This window comes from Echinops telfairi, unplaced genomic scaffold, assembly GCF_000313985.2.
Source record: "Echinops telfairi isolate 266 unplaced genomic scaffold, ASM31398v2 ScPeMD7_60;HRSCAF=208, whole genome shotgun sequence".
Lineage (NCBI taxonomy): Eukaryota > Metazoa > Chordata > Mammalia > Afrosoricida > Tenrecidae > Echinops > Echinops telfairi.
This window is the reverse complement of record NW_022103958.1, coordinates 35,016,483-35,039,410: the sequence shown is the minus strand read 5'-3', so window position 1 is coordinate 35,039,410 and position 22,928 is coordinate 35,016,483.

Here is a 22,928-nt window from a genome sequence, read left to right as displayed (position 1 = left end):
GACGCCGTGGGCCAACCACCTGAGCCGAGGCCCATGGGTATTCAGCGCAAGCTCAATTCACCTGACTCCCCCTCTTTCAGACTAGCCGACTCCACTCCTCCTCTAGGTCTGACCATTCACTGCAGCAGCTCATTAACTTGCCCAGAAGGAAAAAGGACACAAGCCCAAAGGGCAAGTCTGGGAGGGGTTTTCAGCTCAGAGCTTTGCTGGCTCCTAAGGGATAAGCTTGACCCTTGGCTCCCCTCCCTCTAACCCAGAAGCTAAACTAAAGTCTCATCTCCTGCAGCCTTTACCGGCCAGGTTAATGATCTCACAGTGAAGCTCAGTCAGCATTGGGTTCCCAGGGGGGCCCGCTGAGTGTCAGGTGTGGTCAGGCTTGCACAAACCAGGACCAGAGGCCAAATTGCCGCAAGGCAATTCCATATCTCGCAGACACAAGATGCAACTACATGCATGACCCTGCACAAGAGAATCTCAGGGAGAGAGAGTAATGAGGAACAGGGGCAGCCTGCACACCCTTAGGAACAGTCGCCAAAGTCTCTTAGCTTCAGTCTCCCCAAGTGTAGATCAGACTGTCTCCCCACTCTGGGCCCACCCATCACCAAAAGACAAGGCCTGTGCACTGGACAGTCGTCCCAGAAGAGGGTTACCTCCCCTCTAGCCAGCTCACCTGGGCAGCTTTGCTCTTGGGGTAGTGCAGCAAAAAATAGGAAAGTCAGCCCCTGACAAAATGCTGTACTTGGTATTTTCCAGATTTCAGCAGCTTCTATTTTTAGAAGTATGTGTTCCAATTCGGTTGAAGTATCTACAGGTTCCCTGTACCTTGCTTAATTTAGGATCCGCCCCCACCCCTTATTTTGGTGGTGGGGCAGGCGTTAAATACAGCTTCTCCGGGCACCCCAACATTCTGAGCCACAAATTTAACTCCAAGGAACCTGCCTGTCCTACCTCATGATTCCTACCTTTAGGAGAAAGACCATTACCTGCTTCTGAAGCAGACAGTCGTGACAATGGCATGCCCAGAGAGGCATGCCCTTGGTCACCAGGCGCTGGGCTACAGGACCAGTGCTGGCATCAGCTGACCGGAGAGAAGGGACGAGAGGGGGACAAGTGGACCTACTTTGTGGCCTAAATCTTGACAACTGTGTCCCTTGGGGGCCTGGGAGAGTCATTTGTACAGCTGATCTCAAAGCCAGGGTGTGGCCACAGGTGTCCCATTCTAGCAGTGCTAACGCCTGGCTGCAGGTGTTCACAGGGACAGAGGGACAGCCTGGCAATTTTACCACATTTGGACCAAAGAGTGAACCGCCTGTCCCTGCTCCCCACCTCCTCCTTTTGTTTCTTCATGAGCTGTACCCAAACCCCAGGAAACGGTCTTTCACTTGTGCCCCAGGATATCTGCAAGCTGTTGGGATTGACTTGGGGGGGGGGAGGCAGGGGTGAGGGGAAATAATAGCAAAAGACTTTGCAGCCATGGCAGCAGGTGCGGGGAGTGGGGTGGGGGGGGCATGGAAGGGATACCATTGCTCCAGTCAAGCCAACAAAATTCCCAACACATAGCAGAAGGCACGGCTTGTCTGTTCCTAAAATTCAGAACACCTAAATGGTGGGCCCAGCCTGGTGGGCCCTCTTTCACGGGTGCTGGCTGCAGCAGCAGAGCACCCAGCAGATGCCCAAGGGGCCAGGGGTCTGTAAAGTGGGATGCTTTTATCTCCAGAGTGTTCAAAATGGCCTGCTGGGGTTCAGTGTGGGAAACAAAGATTTCTCCCAAGTTGTCTCTCCCAAATATATGACAAACCCAAGATGCTGCTTGCTAAATGACTGTACACTGGGAGGTCACTGAAAGTAGGTCAGAGGTTATTCTCCTTAAGGGTATCTAGAGCAACCAGACTGTACAGTCTGACTCACCCTAAGTAGGGCCCATTCCCTTCTGATATTGTTCCCTTGAAGGAGTGCCTGAAGGCAAGCCCGGGACCACTCAAGGATGACTAAGGTTACGCCACTATATTGAGTCTAGGGTCCACCCATGTTGCCACATATGTACCCCTATTTCTTCCCTTTGCATGTACACCCCATAGGTCATCCCCCTCCTATTGCTTGTATTGCCTATGTTACAACCCCTTCTCATGACGTATATTGTTATCTGTAGTCAGAGGGCTTGCATGCCCCAAAGATATATAAGCTTTGGTTAGAAATAAAACCTCTCGAGAGCTATCTCCTGCCTTCTCATCCCCAACCTCCACGTGGACCACCAAGAGGAGCTGGGGTGAGCATGCCACCATGAAATGTGTCTGACTTCTTTATTTTACTCTCTCTCTCCCATTTCTCTATGACTTTACTATAATCTCTATATCTCTTAACCATACAATTGTGCTTACTGAACCCGTGATTGGTTGTAGGGGGCTGGCTTCCCCCACAGTTCAGGAAGAAAAATATTAGAGCGTCTACTTATGTTTACTTTCTATCATTTAAACATGTATGACTTATGGCATAGCACTCTGAGTATATAATCCATAAATACGTATATCTGTATGCATGTTATTTTATTAATGAGATATAAAAAAATGTAAAGACCCTCATCTTAAACCAATCTCTCTTGTGTTGTTTTTCCCTGGTGGCTTTTTTCCTAAATTTTGTCTTGTTGAGAATATACACACCTCGTGTATGGCCATCCCACCCTAAACACATCCAATCCCATCTGATCTCGGAAGTTCTGCAGAGTCGGGCCTGCTTAATACTTGGATGGGAGAATATGCACAGCATATAAGCATGTACCCCACAGTAACCCTTTCTACATGTACAATTTAGTGACACTGATTAGATTCTCTGAATTGTGTGCCCATTCCCAGCCTCCCTTTCTGTCTAGTCTCCCTAAGGTTCCTATCTAATCTTCCAAGTTGTTAGTCTGATTGTTGTCATTAGGTGCCATCAAATCCACTCACGATGACCCCATGTGTGACACAATGAAACAATGCCATCCGTGCCATCTTCACAGTCCTCGCTAGGTTTGAGCCCACCGTGGTAGCCCCTGTGTCGATCTGTCTCCTTGACTGCCTTCCTCTTTTTCACTGACTCCCCTACCTTACCAAGCATCATGCCCTTTTCCAGGAACTGGTTTCTCCTGGTGACACGTCCAAAGTACAGGAGACGAAGTCTTCTCATCCTCTTTTCTAAGGAGCATCCTGGCTATACTTCCTCCCAGACAGCTCCGTTTGTCCCGCTGGCAGTCCATGGTACTTCCATTATTCTTAGCCAGCACCACAGTGCAAATGCATCAATTCTTCTGTAGACAAATGCATCAATTGTCCAGCCTTCATATGCACATGGGCGACTGAAATTACCATGCCAGAACAAAAGCTATATCATTGTGAATGAGGGGGAGTGCAGAGTGGAGACCCAAAGCCCATCTGTAGACAATTGAACATCCCCTCACAAAAGGGTCACAGGGAGAAGGCGAGCCAGTCAGGGTGCAGTATAGCACCAATTAAACATACAATTTTCCTCTAGTTCTTTAATGCTCCCCACCCCACACTATCATGATCTCAATTCTACCTTACAAATCCGGCTAGACCAGAGCATGTACACGGGTACAGATCAGAGCTGGAAACACAGAGAATCCAGGACAGATAAACCCCTCAGGACCAATAATGAGAGTAGCAATACCAGGAGGGTAAGGGGAAGGTCGGGGTAGAGAAAGGGGGAACCAATCACAAGGACCTACATATAATCCCCTCCCTGGGGGTTGGACAACAAAAAAGTGGGTGAAGGGAGACATCAGTCAATGTAAGACATGAAAAAATAATAAATTATAAATTATCAAGGGTTCATGAAGGAGGGAGAGTGAGGAGGTGGGGGGGAAATGAGCTGATACCAAGGGCTCAAGTAGAAAGAAAATGTTTTGAAAATGATGATGGCAACAAATGTACAAATGTGCTTGACATAATGGCTGGATGTATGGATTGTGATAAGAGCTGTACACACCCCCAGTAAAATGATTACATAAATAAAATCCTCAAAAGAAAACACCAAGCCTTGGGACAGGTGCATCTTAGTCTTCAAAGTGACATCTTTGCTCCTTAACGCTGTAAAGAGGTGGTGTGCAGATTTGCCCAGTGCAGTCTGTCATTTGATTTCATGACTGCTGCTTCCATGTGGGTCCAAGTAAAATGAGACACTTGACAACTTCAACCTTTTCTCCATTTGTTATGATGTTTTCTATTGGTCCAGTGGGAAGATTGTGGTTTTCTTGACACTGAGTTTCAGTCCATGCTGAAGGGTGCAGTCTGTGCTCTTCGTCAGCCAGTGCTTCAAGTCATGTTTTCAGCAAGCAAGGTTGTGTCATCTGCATATCGCAGGTTGTTAATGAGCCTTCCTCCAATCCTGATGCCAGGTTCTCCTTTGTGTAGTTTAGCTTCCAGGATTATTTGCTGAGCACACAAATTGAATACCGTGCAAGGAGCTACAACCTTGACTCACACCTTCCCTGAGTTTAAACCATAAAGTATTTCCTTGTGCTGTTTGAAAAACTTCCTCTCAGTCACTGTAGAAGTTCCAAATGAGCCCCACAAAGTGTTCTGGAATTCCCATTCTTCTTAATGTTACCAAGTTTGCTATGATCCACACAGCGTATGCCTTTGCTTAGTCGGGTCAACATCTTTCTGGTATTCTCAGCTTTCAGTCAAGCTCCATCTAACATCAGCAATGCTATCCATACAGGTAGTTCTTAAAAGAGTATAATGCTCAAGGCAAACTCTTTTTATGAATTATGCTAAACTATTGTTTGGTTTTTAGAAGCCTTTGGGAGATATTTTTTTGTTTAGATTTAAAGGTTATCTCAGGATAATAGTTTCAGGATTTTATCTACCTTTTTTGGTTCCAGAACACCGAAGTCCATGAATATTTGAAATTCTGTTCTGCATTTTCCCCTTTTGATCAGGATTTTTTCTATAGAATCTTTTACCACAATGTTCTGTAATAGTAGCTGGGCACTAGCCTGTTCTGGTGTCACAGCAAAGGAGGCTACCGTTCGTGGGGCAATTATCCACACATTCCATATCCTCCTCCTGTTTTATCTATCTTCCTCTGTGGTTCCAGGTGCATAGAGAATGATTGTTCAGCCTTGGATGGTTGCTTGGAAGTTCTTAAGATATCCCCACACCCCAGGCAGTAGGTAGCAAACTAGAGATATAGGTAAGTGCCCAGGTTATAAATGACTCACTTAAACACAACTCCTACGTACCCTCTAATGGTATGTAAATCTGCCCTCACTTGGAAACAATTGAACGAACCCTACTCCCAACAAATTCTCTGTCAAATCAGCTGCACTTGCTGCTTTTAAATCATTAGCCTGACATTAGGTCCTCATTTTTCCCCTCCCTCCCCGCTCCCCCCTCCCTCATGAACCCTTGATAGTTTATAAATTGGTATTTTGTCATATCTTGCCCTGTCCAACGTCTCCCCTCACCCACTTTTCTGTTTTCCATCCCCCAGGGAGGAGGTCACATATAGTCCCTTGTAATCGGTTCCCTCCTTCCTACCCACTCTCCCTCCACCCTCCCTGTTTCGCCACTCACACCACTGGTCCTGTAGGGCTCATCCGCCCTGGATTCCCTGGATTTTCAGTTCCTATCTGTACCAGTGTACATCCTCTGGTCTAGCCAGCCTTGCAAGGTCGAATTCTAGTCATGGTAGTGGGAGCGGGGAGGAAACCTTTAGGAACTAGAGGAAAGTTGTATTTCTCATCGTTGTGACATCGCACCCTGACTGGCTCATCTCCTCCCTGAGACCCCTCTGCAAGGGGATCTCCAGTGGCCTACTAATGGGCTTTGGGTCTCCACTCTGCACTCCCCCATCATTCACTATGGTAAGATTTTTGTTCTGATGATGCCTTATACCTGATCTCTTTGACACCTCGTGGTTGCATAGGCTGGTGTGCTTCTTCCATGTGGGCTTTGTTGCTTCTGAGCTTGATGGCCGCTTGATTACCTTCAAGCCTTTAAGACCCCAGACGCTATACTTTTTGATAGCCGGGCACCATCAGCTTTCTTCGCCACATTTGCTTATGCACCCATTTGTCTTCAGTGATCCGTTCGACACCTCGTGATCACACAGGCTGATATGTTGTTCCATGTGGGCTTTGTTGCTTCTGGGCTAGATGGCTGCTTGTTTATCTTCAAGCTTTTAAGACCCCAGACGCTATATCTTTTGATAGCGGGCACCATCAGCTTTCTTCACCACATTTGCTTATTCACCTGCTTTGTCTTCAGTGGTTGTGTCGGGAAGGTGAGCATCATAGAATGCCAATTTAATAAAAGAAAGTACTCTTGCATTGAGGGAGTACTTGAGTGGAGGCCCAATGTCCTTCTGCTACCTTAATACTAAACCTATAAATATAGGCTCATAGATCTATTTCCCCATCCTCATATAAATATATTTGCATATGTACATGTCTTTATCTAGACCTCTATAGATGCCCTTTTCCTCCCAGCTCTTTCCTCTATTTCCCTTGATTCTCCTCCTGTCCCACTATCATGCTCAGTCCCCACCAGGGTTTCAGCACTTCCTCTTTGTTACATTCCCCTTGATCATGCCCTACCAGGTCTCCCACTCCCACCTCCCCACCAATTTGGATCGCTTGTTATTCCCTTGTCCCTGGGTTTGTTATCCCCTCTTCTTCCCTTCCCCCCTCCTCCCCCTCTCCCATGTCCCCCCGGAACTGTCAGTCCCGTTGTTTTCTCCTCCAGATTGTTCATCCAGCCTGTCCTATCCAGACAGACCTGTGGAGACAACAACATGCACAAAAACAAGACAGAGCACTCCTGATACCAACAACAATGATGGTGACAGCCAGGGGGAACTAAAATGACAGCTCCCAGCTCTTCTTTAAGCTAATCCCATTTACAGTGCTCTTCCTCCTGGGGGAAGCCGAAGGGCAAAGGGAGCGGCCACTGTCTTTCTGCCTGAAGCACCCACCGCACTCCTGGCTCAAGGCCCAAAGAAGAGAGGGCTGGGGCCTAGTGAGGTTCAGAGCTCTGCTTTGGGACCCAAGACACCTCATTCCACACCCTGTGTGCAAGCAGCAGCATCACCGTGAACTTCTGCGGCAAATCTGTGTCTTTTGGCCTCAGTTGTCTCAGGAGGACAAGAGCATGTTGCTGTCCACTGGCATCCACTACAAACGGTGGCTGTGAGGGGGGAAGGAGGTAGTCGGCATGTAAGCGTTCAGCACAGTCTCCCCGCAGAAGCTGGGAGTGAGGAAGCACAAGTGGAAGGGGAAGGAAGCCCCTAGATGCAGCTGCAGGGAGTGAGGGTAAACTCAAAGACAGCACCGGGGGTGGGTGGGGGGTAGGTGGGGGTGAGTGTGGTTCAGGTTATAAGTAACCACCCCATGAGCCCCACAAACACCCACGGAGCCTGGAGGGACATACGTGGATGTTGAGCCCACTCTGGTGGCCCAAGGGCCAGCTGCCACACTGTGAACCAGAAGCTCACCAGGGCAGGCCAGATGAGCAAGCCCGGCATCACCAGTCAGGGTGCAGGTGGAGCTGGGAGCCTGACCTTGAGCTAGAGCCGGCCTGACAGAGAGCTGGGCCCTCCAACAAAAGCTGTGGCTCTCTCACCGTAACCCACACGTCTCCATTTCCCGAAATTTTCCACTTGGAGAATTGCTTTAACCTCTTTTCTCTTCCAAAGCAAACTTGCCTGAAGGACTTTGTCATCTCAGATACGGGAGCAGAAACTCCACTCCCAGCCTGTATCCCTCAGCCAGCCCCACCCCTGCTCTGGCCAGGAGAGTTTATGGCTGCTGGGTGCCTGGAGCGGCCACTGACATCAGGAACTCAGCTTCCGGTTAAGGGATGGGCTCAGCCACCCTCACTGGGCGGTCCCACCGCACCGAGCTGCCCCAGCTGTGTGGCTTCCCTGAGAGGTGAAATGGCGTCCTGGTTCACCTAAAATGGGCTGCAAATTAAGTTCCTTTTCAGGGCCAGGGAGCTAGGCATCAGACCTCCTGGAAAGGCCAGCAGGGACAGCACACCAATGACAGCCTCCCTGTCAGCACAAAATCACTTATTCCAGCCAAACCGCTGGGACCGTTCGAGGACACGTACTCTCGCGGTGTCCTATTTTTCAAAGTCCCTACCATGTTTTGTTGTTTTGTTTTAAACCGGCTGTTAAACTTCAGCTCAACAGTTCACCAAGTACATTATTAACTGGCAAACACTTGGGTGGCTTTGTTATTGAAAGTTTAGAAAAGAACATTTCCATTAAGCAGTATTTCCCTCAGCAGCCTCCAGAATAGCTCAGGGAGCATTCCATTAGGGTGAACCTCAACTAGCCCCGGACACAGGATTATCCCACACTGGCCATTGTCCACCTAGTCTAGAGCAAGATAAAGAACTCTGGGTGCTTCACATCTACCCTCCACCAGTACCTAAGGGCTGGGCAGGGCTGGGCAGGAACAGGTGCCCAGCTCTGAATCCAGGACAAAAAATTTCACCTTGGCCTTGTTGCTCTCCTTAGCTCTCTGACTCCAACAGGTGAGTGCTCTCCACATGCGGTCCCTTTGGTGAGACAGGCCAAGAACCCAAACCAAGTCCCAGAAAAACACCTGTTCGGTAACCTCCAGATAGTGAAGTGATCTCGTGGGAGCACCCCCACTACACACTGACTTGCCAGCCTGCTGCCTTAACCTCATCCCTCATCCACTACACTGGGCTGAGTCCTAAACCCAGAAAGAGGAGCCCATCAGACGGTGAGGAAGTCATTCCCTGTCCAACCCTTCCCAACCTCCCTCGAGTGGAATGGAAGCTCGGAGCTAATGGGAAGGGAGAAGGAAAGGAGAAAGAGAGGGGGAGGGGGAACGGGAGGGAGGGGTGAGAGAGAACTCACTTAAGCAGGACAACAGAGTCCCACTCAGTCCCAAACCAAAAGACCAACCATGTGCAGGCACAGAAGAGAGAGCTGCTAGGGTCTGCCCCCCGGAACTCATCTGTGTCCCAAAGAGGTGGGCTACATCAAATATACTGATAAACCACCCTATTAGGGGAGGCCTCATGAACAGAGACCTGCCTCCTTCTCCTCCCTGACACCTGCAAGGGGCACTGCTCCCAGACGGAGACATGGACCCCTTCTACAACACCCCGCCCCCCGCCCCCCCCACACACAGCACACACCGCGCACACAAGGCTTCCATTAGACCCATAAGCCACATGAAAGCAGTTGCTCTCCAGTCCCGGTCTGCCCAGCTCACCGGCCAACCCATGCCTACGGCAGCAGGCTCCCTCCCAGCTCACAGCGTTGACTCTGGGCCTTCCAGGGCGCGGCTCCCCCCACTGCCCACTGTTCCCCAAGGGTCCTCTAGAGACTGCTGCCCGACTGTTTCTTCCAGGCCTCTGGGGTGGTTCACCCTGTGCCCACTCCAGATTCATGTAACTTTCTGCCAGAACGGCCGCAAGCCTGCCCACCCGCCTCTGAAGGGCTGCTTTGTGGTTTTTGCTTGCGAAGGAAGAAAACTGTTTTTGCAGCTGAACATCACAGTTTGGAGTCATCAAAAGAACTAAGGAGGCCAAACACCATCCTAGCACCCCTCCCTCTCCTCCCCACAACCAAGAATGCCAGCAGGCGGGGCTGCCACACTTGCCACTGAGGCCATCTTGCACTCCACAGACATCTCAGGACCCCGCAGTGCCTGCCTACCTCCAGGATGGGTTTACCTCACTTTCTCTAGAATGCCTCCCACAACCACAAATGTCAAGTTGTTAGCATCAAGTTAACAACTTCAAGTGAAGTCCCTCTGAGGCTACAGTAGAGGCAAACAGTCAGACACCATTCTAGTTGCCCTTAGCACAAACCCATAAGGTTGACCCCCCCATGGGCCAAGCAGAAGTCCAGGCAGGCATGGTGAGGGAGCAGCAGAGGAAGGTGCTGCTGCTTTAGATGCAACTGACTGCCTGGAGCTGTTCTACTCCCTGGCTCCTCTCTCCCACCTCTTTTCTCATCACGCCCCTAAATGCCAATCACAGCCTTCCCTGACAGCAAAGCGCACTGTGCTCGGAGGGAGAACCAATGCACTGGATGACAGAATGAGGACTGCAGTATTTCAGCAGATGGATTCTCTGAACAAACCCTATGTAGTCAAATGAAGTCTAGCGGAGAAGAGTTGAAGACCTACATTTGAGTCCAGAATGTCCCAGCAGCAGATGAAGGAAAAAACTATGCTGAACATGACTAAGCATGTGGTGTGATATGATTATGGGATATCCCAAGCATTTATTTTGATTTGAAGTTGCATTAATAGAAATAAAATGTTGAGAGGCTGGAGTCCCATTCTCTTCTGAGCTGGCCAGATGCCAACTGGCACACAGCATTCAATTCTACTTATCACAGCATAATGGACATGTGATTTTACATGCACTCTTTCTTTTGATGAAACCACACTTTCCCATACGGTCATGCTGCAACTGTTGACAGGCACCATGCCCCAATCCTAGGGCTGGATCCACGAGCCAAGCGGAGCTCATCAGAATTTTCCCTGAGACCAGACCAGTAGTGTGAGTGGCGATACTGGGAGGGTAGGGGAGAGTGGGTTGGAAAGAGGGAACCGATTACAAGGAACTATATGTGACCTCCTCCCTGGGGGACAGACAACAGAAAAGTTGGTGAAGGGAGACATCGGACAGGACAAGATATGACAAAATAATAATTTATAAATTATCAAGGGCTCATGAGGGAGTGGGGAGTGGAGAGGGAGGGGGGAAATGAGAACCTAATGCCGGGGGCTTAAGTGGAGAGGAAATGTTTTGAGAATGATGAGGGCAATGAATGTACAAATGTGCTTTACACAATTGATGTATGTATGGATTGTGATAAGAGTTGTATGAGCCCCTAATAAAACGATTTAAAAAAAAAAAGAATTTTCCCTGAGACCCAGGAGCCCTGGTGGGGTCCTGGTTATCAGTTGAGCTATTAACCACAAAGCAGTTCAAAACCACTTGTCCACTCCCAGGGAAACGATGGGGCTGTCTACTCCCATAAAGAGGTAGGGTCTCAGAAACTCTCAGGGGCAGTTCTACCTGCAGGGTCACAATGAGTCAGCATTGACTGAATGGCAGAGTTGGGTGAGGAGAGTAAGCATCTCTCTTCTTTGACAGGGGTGAGCAGAATTCAAAGATGAGAGAGACACCAGAGCTTTCAAAATGCCTTTGAATACTAGGTTCCAATCAGACCCAAGCTTCTCTTGGAGTGGCCATGTATTGAAAATAGATAGAGAGCAAAGCGTGGGGAAGCCAGAACCCGTGTACGCGGCGGTGTGTCAGAGAGGGGAGACTCCAACAGAGTTCAGCCAGGAGTGGTACAATGGCACCCTGTCAACGGTGGAAAACGTGCGGGTCCCAGGAAAACACAGCAGTTCTGTCGGTTTCAGCTCTGACGGGTGTCACCGTGTTCCTTCTCTATTTCAGCCACTCTGAGCTGGGTGGACTTAAGAGTGGACTAATACACACACTTTAAGAGGCTGACTGATCAAGCAGCATGTGCCCTGAGTGGTGGCAAAGACAGTGAGTAAACGAAAGACCTTGTTTTATGAGAGAACAAGGATGGTTTAACTCGGAAAGGGGAGCACTCAGAGCCATGTAGGAGCCTCTCCAAATACTTCAAAAGAAAAGGCTAGCTCTCTGTGGGGAGAGAGGGCAGCCCTGAGCCATCTGTGGGGCATCACAGATGGGAATTTCTGGAACACTTGCATAATAAAAAGCAACAAATTAATCTGATTAAATCTGGATTAAAGCAATTCCCTCTCTCACCCTAATGTAGTTTCTTATCTCAAGCACACTGCAACTTCTAAAAGCCGTGGCTTCCAACCTGTGTATCAGAGGGAGATCACAATCTCTCCCCTTCAGTGCAAAGATCAAAAGAAAAAGTGGAAATAGAAGTTGCATTATCAGAACCCATCAGTGACTCTTCTAATAGTTTCTCTTTAAAAAGAAAAAAAGACAAGGGTGTACAGAACAGCATTATGCACACTAACGGGGAGAACGGACATAACAATGTCCAGCCATTGAAAATCAGTCATAAGAAGAAAGCTAGATAATCAGCAGCCATTTTTAAGTCAGTTGTAGAAAACACCTAATGATACAGGGAAATGCCTACCACACATGAATGAAAAAAATAAATAAAACTCATAAGTATAATGTAATTCCATGTTGATAAAATATATATTTGCCTTTTTTTTTAATTAATCAATTTATTGGGGCTCATACAATTCATCACAATACATAGATCAATTGTGTAAAGCACATCTATACATTTCTTGCCCTCATCATTCCCAAAATTCTCTTGCCAGCCATTTTCAAATATATATTTGAAAAGGACTAGAGACGAAATGCAAGAAATATTCCCAAGGATTGAAAAACAAAACCAAACTCACTGCCAACTCCCAATGACCCCAGAGGCCAGGGTAGAACAGCCCCACGACTGTCACTCTTTACAGGAGCAGACAGCAGCTGCTGGTTTTGATCTGCTGACCTTGTGGGGAGTACCCCAACTCATAATCACTCTGCCACCAGAGCTCCTTTAACAGTGATTGCCTCTGAGGGATTAAAAATACCTTTCCCCTTGGGGGGATTTTCTCTGTTTCCTAATTGCACAATAAATACGTACACTTTTCAAACTCAGAAGAGTTCCACATGCTTCAAAGTGTGCCATCGGAAACCGGCTGATGTGGCTGTCAAGCAGGTCTCCTGCCTCGCTTGTCTTTTCCACTCTGAACAGAGCAATTAGCCTTTGATGACAGAACAGTCATCTCCATTTTTTTTGACAGAAATAAATGAATGCTGTGAGAGAAAAACTGGATTCTTAAGTCAAAAGGTCCAGATTCAAATTTCTGACTTTTTTAAAATACACAATAATCTTGTTATTGTTATGTATCTCATGTCTTCTTGTAGCATTTTACTCACTTTATGGTATCTTTTAGTAAATATAAATTGACATAGTTGAAGCTCCCCCAACAGTTTCACTGGCATATAGCTGACATATCACACAATTCAATAGCTCAATCCCACCAAGAAGCACTGTATGATCATCACCAGAATCAGTTTTAGAAAATTTTCTTCATTCTTGTATTCATAGTTATTAGCTCCCCATTTCCCCCTACACACCTCCTCTGCCATATCCCAAGGAACCATTCATTCAATTGTTGTCTCTATAGATTTACCTACCCTGGATTTCATATACAGGAAAACATTAAAAATCTAACATGAATAACAAAGTAAAACAGATCAAAAACCTCAGTCAAAAAGAAAGAAGAAAGTATTTAAAAACTAGGACACAAAATGTTGTCCCTTTTGATGTTAAATGCTTCATTCTCCTAACAAGGGGTTGAGTTTAATTCCAGATCTGAAGAGTGACTAAGGATCATAGTTTTTGAGTTTCCACCTGTCTCTATCTGACCAGTAAGCCCGGTTTCTTTTAAGCACATGAACATTTTAAATAATATTCACTGGTTCACTGAGCACTTCCTACATATGTGAGTGTGTGTGTGTGTGTGTGTGTGTGTGTATGTAAATTACCAGGAATAGTTTTCCATGTCACTAGGTCAGGTTTTGTAGCACAGTATATGAAACCCAGGATGGATTCAGAGTTAGATTAAGGGTTAGGGGGTGGTGGGGGTAGTGGAGAGTTAACAACAAGGCGTACAAGAAGGAAGAAAACGTTTTAAAACTAATTGTGGTTATGATTGTACAACGCTTCTTGATATGACTGCCTACTGAATGGTATGATGTTTGGATTATGTCCTAATAAAAATTTTTTAAATAGATTTTGTAGCACAAAATTTAGTAAGATACATGGTAATCTATACTATGGAGATATGCTGATTGACTTAGCCAGTTAGCCACTGGATTTATTTGGGTTGTTCTCTGCAATATAATTTAATCCCCTCATAACCCTTTTGAGCTAAATGAGTTCTACATCAGACTAGAGAAGGCACTGAACAAATGTTGGCTATTTTTATTACTAAGACGACTGTTACTATTACCATCAATGTTAACTGTTTTTACCACCACAGCCATTATTACTATCACACTCAGGTTGCAGTGAGATAGCCAAGCTCACTTAGTGCTTTAAGCTGTTGAAAATATTGTTCTGGAACCTGGGAGAGATGTCAAGGTTTTTGTTGTTTTTTTTTAGATGTCAAGGTTATATAAGGTAATAGGTTTGAAGCATCAAGAAGATCAAAATGTGGTGTAGCCATATTTTAAAACTTCCTTTAAAAAAACACACCTTGATGGTGCCCAGCTATCAAAAAGTATAGCGTCTGGGGTCTTAAAGGCTTGAAGGTAATCAAGCGGCCATCAAGCTCAGAAGCAACAAAGCCCACATGGAAGAAGCACACCAGCCTATGCAACCACGAGGTGTCGAAGGGATCAGGTATAAGGCATCATCAGAACAAAAAATCTTACCATAGTGAATGATGGGGGGAGTGAGGAGTGGAGATCCAAAGCCCATTAGTAGACCACTGGAGACCCCCTTGCAGAGGGGTGTCGGGGAGGAGATGAGCCAGTCAGGGTGCGATGTAACAACGATGAGAAATACAACTTTCCTTTAGTTCCTAAATGTTTCCTCCCCGCTCCCACTACCATGACTCAAATTCGACCTTGCAAGTCTGGCTAGACCAGAGGATGTACACTGGTACAGTTAGGAACTGAAAATACAGGGAATACAGGGTGGATGAGCCCTACAGGACCAGTGGTGTGAGTGGCAAAACAGGGAGGGTAAAGGGAGAATGGGTAGGAAAGAGGGAACCTATTACAAGGAACTATATGTGACCTCCTCCCTGGGGGACAGACAACCGAAAAGTGGGTGAAGGGAGACGTCGGACAGGGCAAGATATGACAAAATACCAATTTATAAACTATCAAGGGCTCATGAGGGAGTGGGGAGTGGGGAGGGAGGGGAAAAATGAGGACCTAATGTCGGGGGTTTAAGTGGAGAGAAAATGTTTTGAGAATGATGTACAAATGCGCTTTACACAATTGATGTGTGTATGGATTGCGATAACAGTTGTATGAGCCCCTAATAACATGTTTTAAAAAAAAACACACCTTTTGTATGTATGGATTGTGATAAGAGTTGTATGAGCCCCTAATAAAATGATTTAAAAAAAACACCCTTCTTTCCCAAACACTATCAGAAGGGGCATTAACTCACTGATCCAATGGATGGCTTAGTGGGTTATGAGTTTGGCTGTTAACCTAAAGGCAAGGCTTTCTACTCCCATAAAGATTTACAGTGGGGGGCAATCCATAGGGGCAGTTCTCTCAGTCTTAGGGTCCCTGAGTTGGAATGGTAGTGGGTTGAAAGTTCTATTCAGAGGCTCAGCCCAACTGCTAGTAGACCAACCAAGGCCCAGCTCAGGCAGAGCTGTATTTAGTAACCAATCCCCTTCAGCCTCCTGTCTGGGGCTCAGTGCAAGTACCTAGTGCCAGTTGTCAGGTACCCAACTGAGGCTGCAGCCAGATCCTAAAAGCTCAAAGGAAAGCTGGTGAGATTTCTCAGGACATTTGACCATGTAATTTGCCCACACTGAGGCCTTTAGAGCTAAATGCTGGGAATGATCCCCTGAACCTTGAGCACATGAGAAGGTGAAGATCCCTGGGCCAGCCAAAGCCTCTTTGAACTCTTGATTTGGGGGCTGGCTTCCTGGCCCTGCAGTGGAAAGGAGGGTGCCCCTATTGCCTTCCCGTGAAACATTTTCCTTCTTCCAGCTCCAACCTTCCATGCCACCCCCTTTCTCCTCCAGGCCCATGCCCCAGCCCAGGGCAGAAGCCAGACTAGAAAGCCTGGCTCCAACACACTGAGAAGACTAAGGTGCTGCTAAGATGCAAGGAATGTGCTGCAGGGCTTACAGGAATGTCCCCAAATCTGAGAGGCCCTTTTAACCCCTCCATGGGTCAGGGCATTGGGCTAGAGGGGGTGAGAAGCCCCCAGCTCTCTAAGCAGGCTCTGTCCCAAAGCTTTCTCCCTGCAGAGGGAAGCCAAGCTTTCCCAATCATTTCCCCACAGCAGCCAAGATCATTGCCTGCCACTCATGTCTCCCTCACGACATGTGCTTTCACAGTCACACGGAGGCCAGGTGTCTGTCAGTCAGTCCGTTTTGCTCACTAGCATGGATGCCGGGCTCGAGTGCTGGTGAGCGCTCAGTACACGGTTGTTGAAGGACTGCTTTGCTTGAGTGCCAGCCATCCTTTAAGGCCGGCAGCTGGCAGTGTGAGCGTACACACTCCAGAACACAGGGCGCATACAGTCATCTGTCTTTCGACTGTTACAGCGACCACACTGTCCAAGCCTAAGAAGGTGGATGATCCCCAGTCCAGCAGGGGCATCTCTAAACCCTCCCACTGCTCACTCTGCAGATGGGTGGGCATTCCAAGTGGGGCACCTCTTTTCTCCCTCTACTACTGCACACTCTACACCAGGACCGGATTAATCACCCTGAAATGGCTCCCCCACTCATGACAACTCGGTTAGGGAGCTGTTGGTAGCTTCCTCCCCCAATGGGCAAAACATTTGGCTCAGTGTCCCAGGATTGTCTGCCAACCAGTCAGCTTCCTGCCCTTCATTTCAGCCCAGACCTGTCATTTCTATAGTGACTCACAGTCCTCTGTCCTCTGCCTCCCAGCCCCTCAGTCCCACTAGCTGCTCCTCCTCAGACCTCCTCCACCTCTTGTCTTCTCTGTCCCTTTGAGAGCTCATTGCCCCTGTGTCATGTCTCCACGTGGATGGACAGATAAGAGCAGGGTCATCCTCTTCTCTGTACCCCATTAGTATCTGGCATGCCTTGCTGCATACACCCCAAACCAAACCAAACTCACTGCCATCAAATTGATGCTGCCGCCCAGTGACCCTTAAGACAGGGTAGAGCTGCTTTATGTGGGTTTCTGAAACTAACTCTTCACAGGGGAGCCCTAATAGCTTCATGGTTACAAATTGGGCTGCAATCCGAAAGATCGCCAGTTTGAAATCACCAGCTGCTCCATGGAAGATGGGGCTTTCTACTCCCATAAAGAGTTACAGTCTCAAAGGGGCAGCGCTACTCTGTCCTATAGGCACACTCTGAGCCAGGACAGACTCAGTGGCGGGGAGCTAGGGTTTGTTTGTGTGTTGGAACACTTTAGAAGAGTAGAAAGCCCTTGCCTGTCTTGCTAGGAGCAGCTAGTGGCTTTGAACTGCTGACCTTGCATTTAGCAGGCCAACTTGTACCCCACTCCACCACCAAGGCTCCTTGCTGCAGTCACAGCAGGTAGGAATAAGAACCTGATGAACTCCCATCCTGCTCCATCTCGGAGTCTCCCACTCCTCATCCACCACTCCAAGGCCAAACCTACAAGGGCAGCAGGGGTCACCTGTCTGGACCCAGGCCCAGACCCTGCTCTAGAGTCTGGCAGTGAGAGTAAAGCTCTGAGAGCAGATAAACGGGTGGTCAAAGATGGGGTCTACCCATTCCTAGTTGAGCAAGCAGCTTCAGAGCCTAAGAATCCTTGTCTGTAAAACGAGGTAAACTAGTTTTCCTTCAGCGTCAGGCCAGCATGAGGATGAAATGAGATAATGCCAGGTGCCCCAGAGGTAGACATAAGGCAACATTTTCCCCTCCCCTCTGCTACCCCAACAAAAACACACTGGCTCAGACTTGGCGCATGGAAACCGGTTGGACAGTAGGCACGCCTCATCGCCCTTCACCTTGACTTGGCTGCTGGAGTCCTCCCCAAAGCTGAGGAAACAAAGCCTGAATTTACTTCTAACTCCCCCGAGCTGGAAGGTCTCTGGAAGAGGGCTTTGTTGGTGAAGCTTGAGTTTAAAAGCTTCTTTATGGGCCAGGCACACTGTTTCTGTTTGTAAGAGGGAGGGAGAATCAGACTGCAGTTTAATGTCACTTAATGCTGATAACAAGGTCTTTGTTCACATCCCTCAATTAAATTCTCCAGTAATTAGTGGCCACCTACTCCTATCGCTGGAGGGAAACAAGGGAGGCAGGAACAAGGGATGGTCCTTGTTCACAGAGACCCAGACACAAGCGGTTATCCAGTAACATAAGGCAGAAAGTCACACCGCAGGAAAAGGGCGGGGAGTGTAGCAGGCCTGGAGCAACCCAGTGGGATGGGTACTAGCCTCAAGGAGGAAGATGGCAAGGAAGCAGCAGGCTCAAGGCTAGGTGGATGGATTTTATTCCTTCATTTGATACCTGTATACAGTCATTCCCACAGTTATGAACAAAATCTGTTCCTGTTGGTGCCTTTAAGAACCTGTTGGTCAGAACAGGTGCAAATCGTTTTTATTCAGCCTTACTTTTCTATAATAAAGTAACCCTGGTGGCTTAGTGGGCTATTAACCACAGGTGAGCAGTTTGAACCCACCAGCTGCTCCAAGGGAGAAAGATGAGGCTTTCTGCTCCCACAAAAATTTACAGCCTCAGGAATCCACAAACTCAACTCAATGCTAGTGAGTTGATTGCAACTGATAATGACCCTATAGGACAGAATAGAACTGCCCGCTGTGAGTTCTGAGACTGTAACTATTTAGGGAAGTAGACAGCCTGTAACAGTTAATGGGAGTAGAAAGTCATTCTTCTGTGGAACGGCTGGTAGTTTCAAACTGCTGACCTTGCTATTAGCAGCCCAACTTGTAATCACTGTGCCATAAGGAAACCCAGAAGGCCGTTATTAACTAGAACCGGTTCGGCAGCAGTGAGTTTTGCTGCAAGAAAAGGTTGGCTCCTTGTCAATGATTTAATAGCCGCACATGCAGCAGGTGAAGGTGACTGCAATGAGGAACTTGTTTCGAGAAGAGGCGAGTTCAAAATGAGAGCAAATTCACAGAACATTGAAGAGCAAGTAGAAGGTGTCCACATGTCGGTCTTTGTGCCCCCGGGGGCTGCTACACAGCATGTGATATATCCTCGCTGTGTTCAAAACTAGATCTGCACCCTTTTAATGAACGCATGGCTGGCATGCTTCAGACGAAGCTCCAGGTGTGCCTCCCAGCCACCTGCAGTGCCCTCCACCTCAGCCCTTCTCCCACCATTTCCATGTCAGCCAAGTGAAAACCACCGGCTGGAACCACCACCACACACCACCACCACCACCATGCAAGAGGCTGCTAATATTAGACAGATCAGGGTAAGGAGCTGTGACAACTTGGCTCCTGAGCTGCAAAGAGAAGATGAACGAATGAGGAGCAATGAGCCAGAAGATCCCTACAGATTTCAGGGTGGAAAATGTTCAATTAGAATGCGTTCTGCCAGAGCCGAGCAGCAGCATTCTAACAGAGCCACCATTGTCTGCATCTAAACCACTGCTGCCCTCAGCCCAGCAAGTGGCAAGCAAGCAGGCCTGTCGTCATGGAGCCGGAATGCGGGCTCCCGGCTCTCCCAGATGAAACCAGGACGCCGATCTGTTTACCCACGTTGCCCCTGTTTAAAAATCAAACAAAAAGCCACACTCCACCCTCGGCCCTCAGCACCCAAGATGCTGGGGGAAGAACAGACTGTAGTGGGAGGACGCACCATATGCCAGCCCGGTGAGACAGGTCTGCCAATCTCCGGGGCTCAGAAACCCAGGGAGGCTGACAGGGGCAGCCCACCTCCCAGGGGCTGGGAAAGTACTGTGGGGACACATTAAAATCCGATACAAGTAGCTATGTGCACAAGCCAAAAAGAGAAGCTGTCAGGCCCTAAGAGGGTCCCAGTCCCCTTCAGAAAATCTGTATGCCCAGAGCGTTTGGAATGTTGGCCAAGGGCTCAGAGCCCAGCCCACTGTTAATGAGAACTCTGCACATAAATCAGAAACCCTGCGGGGTGGAGATGGGCCTGTGCATTCAGCCAGCTCTAGGGCGAAGGCGGTGTGAGGCCCACCGGCCAGCCCTGGCTACTGCACCTGACCCCACGCCAACTCAGGAAGGGGAAATCCAGAGTCAGCCACTGGACCCAGCTCACTCCGTGCTGAGCTGAGAAACAGGAATGCACAGGGTGACCAGCACATGCCAGGTGCTGACTTGTCCCCCCTGCAGAGGCCCCAAGGATAGGTTTAAACAGTAACCCCAGAACAGAGCTGAAAGGAAAACTCATGAGCTCAGAAACTCCTCAGTGCCTGAGCCCCCAAACAATCCAGTTTTTAAAACCCATTCTCTCGGGCAGCCCTCTGGCCACAGGCTCAGGACAATCCTTTATTACATTCTGGCTTGGGCCTAGGTCTTGGGCATCGCCAACCTGTTGCCTTACATACACACTTACACACACACCACCACCACCACCACCACCCCTACCATGCCAGCAATAGTGAACTACCGAGAATTCCTGGATTGCGCCTACTCTTTAAGGAGCCCTGGTGATGTAGTGGTTATGTGTTCAATTGTGATCCACAAGGTCTGCAGTTCGAAACCATCAGCCTCTCCGCAGGAGAAAGACAGGGCTTTCTACTCCCCTAAACAGTTACAGTAGTCTCGGAAGCTCACAGGGCAGTTCTACCCTGTCCTGTAAAGGTTGGTCACTAAGAGTCAGCATTGACTCGATGGGAATGAGTGACATATTCTTTGGAGGGTAGCAGTAGGCTCCTCATCTTCCATGTGGAAGACCGGGGTCCAACTCCCGACCAATGCATCACCTCATACAGAGCACTCCCCTCCCCCATCCATGTGGCGGTGGAGACCTGTGTGTTACTCCAATATTGAACAGGTTTCCAAGAAACCGCCTAGAATAAGACAAACTAGGAAGAAAGGCCTGGCATTCTGCTTCTGAAAATCAGCAGTGAAAGCCGTGTGGATCTCTGAGCAGTCCACGCTGCCGTCGATTTGACTGAATATGAGACGAGACAGGCATTCTGAGCACACACAATTGAACGAGAAACAGAGCCTGGCTTGAAGAAATGTATAACCAGGTGAGGGAGGAAGAGAATGTGTAGACACAAAAAGGTGTAATATGAAGCAGATCATGTGAGCCACACGCACAGAGCCAGGAGTGCCAAGGGAGGGGCACTCTCTGGGGGAGGGGAAAGCTGCATGCAAGCAGGTGGACATCCCTAGAGGAGGGTCAGGCGGGGAGAGGAAGGTGCCCAGCTGGCTCCTTCAGCCACTCAACGTGAACGGTGACGCTTTTGCTGTGCCCAGCCCTGGGCCAAACTCTGGGGGCAAACAGGTCAATGGGCAAAACATGGGTAGGATTCAGTCTCATGGGAGAAGGAAGGGAAGCAAAATGTTATGATCGGTGACAAGAAGAGGGGAGGATGCTGTTCCGTGAACACAGACTCTTCACTGCTGCACTTACAACAGGGTCCAACTCATTGGAGCTTCTCCTCAAATACTAGGTGAAAATGAATCCGTGGGTGGATGGGTGGTATGTGCATGGATGCATGGGTTGGAAGGTAGAGAAGCAAGCGAATGCAGCTGTAAGAATGCTACCAGCAAACTGATGTTGCTGCAGTATGTATACCCAGGCCATGGGAAGTGGTGATTTCAAAGGATGCAGACTACAAGCAGAGGAGCCCCAGGTTAGGGATACCTGGAAAAGCCCTGATCAGGAGGCACATCAGATGTCTCTGAACCCCCAGGAAGAGGACAGAACCAAGACAGGACAACCAGTGAGTCCCAGCCTCACCAGTTCAGGACGAGAGGAAGGTACCGTGCAGGCACTTTACAGGTCCCAAGGGCCAGACCCCACTGCAGGGGGAAATGCCCATGACTTGTGAGCACCTGAGAGACACAGCGGCCAACCACCACCCCAACCCCGGGGATGCTGACAGAGCCAGATTCTGGTGACTGGCTAGAGATGAAGAGGAAATGTCAGGGGAGGGGAACCAGAAGAAGCACTACTTCTTACACTATTTTTCATCACACCAAGAGACAGGAGAAGATGCCCTGGCTTAGGAGTAGAGATATCTGGCTTAAGTCCTGTGTTAGTTTCGGTAGAGAAACAAATCCAGGGAGACTCATGTGTATAAGAAAGAGCTCTATGTACAAGAGCAGTTGAACATTGAGAAAACATCCCAGCCTGGTCCAGATCATGTCCATAAGTCCGACATTAGCCCATATGTCCAATACCAATCTATAAAGTCCTCTTCAGACTCAGTAAACACATGCAATGATGCCGAATGCAGGAAGATCACAGGTCAGAGAGTGGAAGGTCTCATGGACCCAGTGTCAGTATAAGCATCTCAGAGCTGGCAGGGGTCTCCACATGGCTCCTCCAACTCCAGAGTTCTGGCTCCATCAGTCTCTCTCCATTTGTCTTCTCCACAGGGATGTCTCCCAGGTAGTGAATGTGTGTCCTGCCTCAAGCGAGCTATTTATCTCCCTAACACCTCCAAATACAGTCATCAAGCTACGACATGATTGACAGGCTAAACTCCACTCTTTCACTCTCAATCCTCTCAAATTGACAACAGATTATGTACTACCACAAGTCCCAACTGTCACTGATGACCTGAGTGACCTTGAGCAGGTAAGTGGGGAGGGGAGCTCATCTTCCCCATCTATAAATTGGGGTTGCCTCCACAAGCCCCGCCCACCCCTCACAGCATCCTGGAAAGGCTCCTGTCAGGGAAGTACCAGCTCGATGTGTAGCTTCAAAATGCACCGACTGTGTGCTCATACTTTTTTAAAAATCATTTTATTGGGGGCTTGTACAACTCTTATCACAATCCATCCATACATCCATTGCGTCAAGAACATTTGTACATTTGTTGCCCTCATCATTCTCAAAACATTTGCTTTCCACTTGAGCCCTTGGTATAAGCTCCTCATTTTCCCCTCCCTCCCTCACCCTCCTTCCCTCATTAACCCTTGATAATTTATAAATTATTATTTTTTCATACCTTACACTGTCCAATGTCTCCCTTCACCCACTTTTCTGTTGTCCATCTCCCAGGGAGGGGGTTATATGTAGA